The sequence below is a fragment of the Haliotis rubra genome, unplaced genomic scaffold (assembly GCF_003918875.1).
Source record: "Haliotis rubra isolate DU_JTF1 unplaced genomic scaffold, ASM391887v1 Scf282, whole genome shotgun sequence".
Classification (NCBI taxonomy): Eukaryota; Metazoa; Mollusca; class Gastropoda; order Lepetellida; family Haliotidae; genus Haliotis; species Haliotis rubra.
In genome coordinates this window covers 164,832-171,844 of record NW_025766914.1, presented here as the reverse complement: position 1 = coordinate 171,844, position 7,013 = coordinate 164,832, and the positions used below count along the sequence as shown (strand labels likewise).

At 38.4% G+C, this 7,013-nt stretch overlaps 1 long non-coding RNA gene across 1 annotated transcript; it reads right to left on the bottom strand.

Annotated features, from left to right (window-relative positions):
* Positions 1-324: 324 nt before the first annotated feature.
* On the bottom strand, positions 325-6,420 carry LOC124281344. The gene is made up of 2 exons (XR_006899907.1): positions 6,343-6,420; positions 325-385 (listed from the first exon to the last, which is right to left on the bottom strand). It is a non-coding gene; the product is annotated as an uncharacterized LOC124281344 (long non-coding RNA).
* Positions 6,421-7,013: the final 593 nt, after the last annotated feature.

Below are 7,013 nucleotides of genomic sequence, written 5' to 3'. Positions count from 1 at the left end.
AGGTATATATGATCTTATATATATGATATATGCCCTAGCTGATGACAACCGGCTTTAAATCAAAGCCAAATCATTCCTGATTGTGAAAAATCACAACCCGTTTGGTCGCCAGACCTGCACCACATTTTCACCATTTGGGGGGTCTGGCTTCGAGACCATACCTGATCTGAATTTGGAGAAGGCAGAGCGGTAAGAACGGGGCATACTCATACTCACATAACTTTCACAGCCATTGCAAGTACCGCGAAGGCTACGCTCATTGAACCGAGAAGCGTCACGATTTTAGCATTCCCGGCAATGAACCGTAAATACATGCTCATTTTCTTGTGTATAACAATTTGCAACCAACAGACATCATAACATGTCATGTGTACAAGTATCACACCTGGCTGTCTGTCTAAGTACATATTGTGACAGAGATGCGTTTTGTTTATGGTGTATAGCCTGATAGGTGTTAAGTTCAAATTGCATGTGGTCAGTGATCGAAGTTGTGTATTGAATATTGTCATTAGCAAACAGGCAGGCAGACACATAGGTGTCAATAAAACCGACACTGAGTTTTGTCTGTGACAACGACATATCTGTGTCACAGTTAGATATTCTGTCAACGCTAAATAATGACATTGCTTTTAAGTATCGAACTGAGAAAGTGACTCGGTAAGAAGAACGTGTGGTGAAACAGACAAATGAAATTATATAAACAGTTAAATCGGTAATCTACTGGTATAACATATAAAAAGCTCGCGCCTGTGAAATATCAACAAAACATTTAAAAAAAATAGCTCACACCAAAGCCTTCACCGAGTATTCACCGGACAACCCGCTGCGCGAACCTATTTCACTGCGCATCTGCTATGAGCGCAGCCCAGCTGTTGAAACCACTTTTCCCCCAAGCGCTTGGAGAAAATTAGTGAATCTTTTGAACTCCGACTTCGCGCGTTTTTTTTCATCGCGTTATTTTTCCACTTTTTAAGTTGAATTTGCATTTTTGATGATTTGTTTCGGTAAGTCCATATCGAAAGGTATCAGAATCTGCAAAGTTGTGTTTTACGTTGCATGCGACCTTTAACATAACGTTAGGAATACTTCTTACCTTTTTAAAAATATTCCTCATTTTGTTACAATCTATTTGAGATTTGATTTTCCTTGACTTCCTTGTGTACTGGTCCGTGGCTGTGGTCTCCAGGGGCCCGTTTCACAAAGCCCTCTTACCGGTACGACCTCGTAAAGCCGGTCGTAGACCACCTCTTACTTTTACCCTGTTTCACAAATACCTCGTATATTTACACTGTGTCGTAAACAGCCCAAAATTTAGGACCCCGATTGACCTGTCGTAAATGCTTTAGGAGGTCGTAAACACTACAAAGATGGCGTCAACGATTATGGCACTGCAAGTGATTAAAACGCGCTAACAAAGAAGACCTGAGAAATTTTGAGACAGGTCGAACGTGCTCGACACTCATGTTGTTTTCTAACTGCGCAGAAAGTTAGAGACTCAACTGAACAAGGCGTTCACATGCTATTCCGACCTCCCTGCAAGTGTTGTGTACACAGAGATATTTGGCAAAAGGGATTTTCCTCAGTGAAATCAGGGATCTCCATGGAGTATCTCGAGCTAGTGTGTCAAGAATACTCCGCGACACCGCTAGTGCTCTGGCCGCGTATCTGGACTTGATTAACAACCCTGGGTGCCACAGGGACATATGTCCTTCCTCTTCAACCCTCACTTTGAAGTCCAATAAAATTCTAAATATATCAGGCACACAAATATACTTCACAGTTTTGACAAAGCTAACAGACAAAGCTAAAGTGCTTAAATAACCTTTCAAAATAGGCTTCATCGTAAATGTCGCCATTTTATACACAATACGAAATCACGATTCACAGCATTATTTGCTGTACAGTGTAGACAGTATGTTTTCAAATGTGAAAATCGGATAATTACTGGGAGTACTGAATTTCAAAAATAACATATTAATGATAACTGAAATCAGTTTTTCATGATATCACTAATGATAATCTGAAACGCTGCCGATGAACCTAGAATCGGTTTGGATGTTTTCGAAAATATACTTACACGAACGCCGAAGTGCGCTTTCCGCCATATTGGATAGTGTTTTTACCAAATCACGTCTCGCAAAGGCCGGTATTGAGACGCCTATCACATCACGTATATTTCATAGTCAGCTGCGAGATTCGATTTATACTGCGTAGCAGCCGGCTATTCATTGCTTGCAATGGCTCAATACCTTTAGAATATGTATGGAAAGAGTATCATAGCAAGAAAGAGGAAATTAAAAATAGATACAATGCAATGATTTGATTTGATACTTCATAAGAAATTGTCAAAGTTTCCGTGCAGCGTGACGCCATAACAGACGCAAAATCACGCAGAACGACAACGGTAATTAACAGCATTTCTGGCTTCTTCTCTTACTTACAAAACATTAAGTGCCTAGTTTTGTGGACAACTCAAAAAAAATTTCTAGACAATATTCATATAAACATCTTGCTTCTACTGTAACGTTAATAAAAATATGCATACCTTGGTTTTAGTAATATGTAATGATATACACAAAAGAGTTACACATAACATGGTCATGACACTATGAGCATCGATCTTCACAAGTGGGATACGATGGCATGCATCAAACAAGTAAGTGAGAACGACCACCCGATCATATTAGTTCGCTCTTACAACATGGGTTGCTGAACATTAATTTTGGCCCAACATATTTGTGAACCTGTGAGAATGGTTAATGAATAAATGCATAGTCAGTCTCATGATATCTATTGTAGATCTTTCCAAATCCTATTGACAACAGAATGTATGTCGCCAGTATCTTTTCTGGTCTCTGCATAAGTCGTACCTCAGAGAGCCAATTGTCAAGTTGCATTTAATTAATATCAGCTGTTCCGTACACGCACAGAAGTTGGTATATACGTTGACAGAGGCTTTAGAATTATATTTTGCGCGGAAAACCTTGAATCGTCTATACATATTGACAGTATTGAGTGACCTCGTCTAGATGGATACTAAAAGACCAACTGTCGTTCCTTTCCTGATTTCCATATGTCGCATGACTACGTTGTCCTTCAAGCAGAGAGTGAATTAACTGACAATAGTTATCGTATCATGGAATTGGCTCACGTCAATCACTATCTTCATCAGCTGACGCACGTCGACAGTACAACGTCAGCTCTAACATATTGACAGACCTCACCCAGATGAACATTACCAAGTCGGCTGTAGTGTGTTTCAAATGCTTGCCCAGATCTATATATTTAGTTTCCGAATGCTAATATTACTAGGATTAAGGTTTTTAAATGCGTTTCCCTCCTTGTAAGAACCACATTCGCTCTGTATCGCTGGGACCTTACACATGCCAGTAGTCTGTCTCATTCTCCAAACTTTCGGCCCAGCCCCTTCTGTAATGCAATAGTCCAAAATGAAGCCAGTCTAGTTCTGAGTCTCCGAACTCACTGGGGCTAATTCAGTATATACGGAGTTATATATTGCTATCAAAATTTCCTATTTTCAGAGGCTTTCGCTTGGTATAACGGTATTTGTATGGGCTGGGGCTATTCAAGATGAAATCCACCTAAGCAGGATTAATCGATTATTTTCTCACTAATACAGTGAGTATCGAATGAAGACACCTACTTTTTGTTTGTACCATCAGCTCCCAGTTTTTCCTGGTTACGTCAGTGTGTGTGTGTGTGTGTGTGTGTGTGTGTGTGTGTGTCTGTGTGCGTGTGCGTGTGCGTGTGTGTCCTAATTGGTGAAATGCCACACAACTACATCGTAATCACTATATTTATTCATGGGTAAATTTTCATAATGCTTGCACTGTAAACTGATCAACATGTGGATGCCTGATGGGCATTTAGAAGTTGGAAGATAACATAACAACGTATGGTATGGATTTACAACTTCTTTATTATTTACAACACAACGTAATTTCTAGGCTGCTTCTTGGTAGCCTAGAAACGTTGTGTATTTATGATAATGAATATTTGCTTGATATTGTATGGAATATGGAAAGGTTAATCCAAGTACATTGTATGTACAATTGCTTGTGCGATCTCTTAATCAGGATGATTATTTTCTTCAATTATCCATGGGGTAGTGGAGATAGAGGAAAGATGGGAGGTATATGTTCAAGGCGTTAATGCGTTGATACCTCCAGACATCTAGATAACCTGCAGCGTTGCTTGAAATACTAAATCAATACATTTGAAAAAAAGCTTACCTAAAAGAACTTTGAAAAGTAAAACAACACTGTGTGAAAGTACCTGTGAGTAATGCAGCTTTAAGCAGGTTTCGATCACAAGTATTTTTACAGATGTTTTGTTTTTGATTGAATGCATGAATCATAAATCAAGATCAGCGCTGTATAATGCATGGATGCGAAACATGTTGCAAACTGTAATGTTGTTGTCAGTGAACTCCCAATAAACCAGGAGAGAGTAATAACATATTGCATAGCCTAAACAACTATCAAACCTCAATGTGAATAACACAATGTGAACCCAGAATTTCTGTGACCATTTTGTTTTAGTACTGGTAACATGAGCATATATAATGTGTTCAAATATATACCCTTGATATCCGGAATGATGCACAAGGTTTTAAGTCATGAAAACATTTGAAAACTTGCAAATTTACAAATGTTTTCCCACCTAAAGAAATATTCATATTTCGAACCCAAGTAAACTTAGAAAAGAGTCGGAAATTACATCACCTATATTACAATCAAAATGAATGCATTGGGAATACTGTGTATTTCAGAGGTATATGACGGGTGTGTACATTTGGTGGTAAGATACCATAACGCCTTTCTGATCAGTGTGTCATATCTTTTGCTGGTGTAAAATAAATAAAGAAAACCAAAGTCGTAATATTTCACATTGTAAACAGAAAAAATGGAACACCATAATGTCACTTGTAAACCTTTCATTAGGATGTCATGCTATTATCCATCAACTGTAAGGGTTTCACGGCAGCTGGAGCGTGAAGTGACACATATATAAACAATATTGAAACTTATCAAAACATATCTCCTTCTGACATCAGTTGAATTGTTGTGTTTCATGCATGCAGTGCCAACCAAAGATATGTATGATCTTCAAATGATATAGCTGAATTATAAAAACATAATGTTGGTAAAATTACCTTAAATTTGTAAAATTGATAAAGTTGCAAATAAGTTAAGACTAAATGGTTTTCGTGGACCTTCTTTAACTTCATAACTGTGCATGTAAAAATCAATGTACAGGAAGGTGTCAAAGAGGTTGAACCTGTTGTGTACTTCGGCATGTGGAGGTGGACTTGAAACATGTTCCCGTGATCTTGACATTGTTGACATTGGCTACCATGTCAACTAGGAATACACTATGACTATTAGGAACAATAGACACGAATTGGCATGAAGGAAATGTTGCTTGAGTTAAGATGACATGGCTGACTCATCCTTCTTTGATGAGCAAAGAAAGACATCTGGAATAATAGAATTTTACATTTAAGAGCTTTCTGTTATGTTGTGTGATTTTAGAGATAGTCCGACAGTATCATCGACATATTTGGTATCGTTGACTATCTAAAGCATGGAGCTGTTACTGTTGAACAGACATTATATAATATTTTGCTGATCTAGATACAAAGTACCAACTTTTGTTTCCTTGTAATGTTTTTTCATGCATACTGTGCAAACCAAAGGTATATATGATCTTATATATATGATATATGCCCTTTCTATTAAAATTGACCTTTGACCTTACCAAAATATTTTTGCGATGAACATATATGTAATATTATTGTCCACAATTTTCAATCATGATCTGAGCATTCCAAAACTACAATTTTGATGAAAATCGGTCACTCCAAAACAAAGTTATTAAATTAAACCACCCAGTTATCGGTTAAAATATTGCCATAACTGACATGACATGTTGCACCTTAAAAGGGCCTCTGTACGGTAGTCACGCACGGTAGCTGATGACAACCGGCTTTAAATCAAAGCCAAATCATTCCTGATTGTGAAAAATCACACCCCGTTTGGTCGCCAGAACTGCACCACATTTTCACCATTTGGGGGGTCTGGCTTCGAGACCATACCTGATCTGAATTTGGAGAAGGCAGAGCGGTAAGAACGGGGCATACTCATACTCACACAACTTTCACAGCCATTGCAAGTACCGCGAAGGCTACGCTCATTGAACCGAGAAGCGTCACGATTTTAGCATTCCCGGCAATGAACCGTAAATACATGCTCATTTTCTTGTGTATAACAATTTGCAACCAACAGACATCATAACATGTCATGTGTACAAGTATCACACCTGGCTGTCTGTCTAAGTACATATTGTGACAGAGACCGAACTCGGGCCATAAATCAATGCGTTTTGTTTATGGTGTATAGCCTGATAGGTGTTAAGTTCAAATTGCATGTGGTCAGTGATCGAAGTTGTGTATTGAATATTGTCATTAGCAAACAGGCAGGCAGACACATAGGTGTCAATAAAACCGACACTGAGTTTTGTCTGTGACAACGACATATCTGTGTCACAGTTAGATATTCTGTCAACGCTAAATAATGACATTGCTTTTAAGTATCGAACTGAGAAAGTGACTCGGTAAGAAGAACGTGTGGTGAAACAGACAAATGAAATTATATAAACAGTTAAATCGGTAATCTACTGGTATAACATATAAAAAAGCTTGCGCCTGTGAAATATCAACAAAACATTTTAAAAAAGTAGCTCACACCAAAGCCTTCACCGAGTATTCACCGGACAACCTGCTGTGCGAACCTATTTCACTGCGCATCTGCTATGAGCGCAGCCCAGCTGTTGAAACCACTTTTCCCCCAAGCGCTTGGAGAAAATTAGTGAATCTTTTGAACTCCGACTTCGCGCGTTTTTTTTCATCGCATTATTTTTCCACTTTTTAAGTTGAATTTGCATTTTTGATGATTTGTTTCGGTAAGTCCATATCGAAAGGTATCAGAATC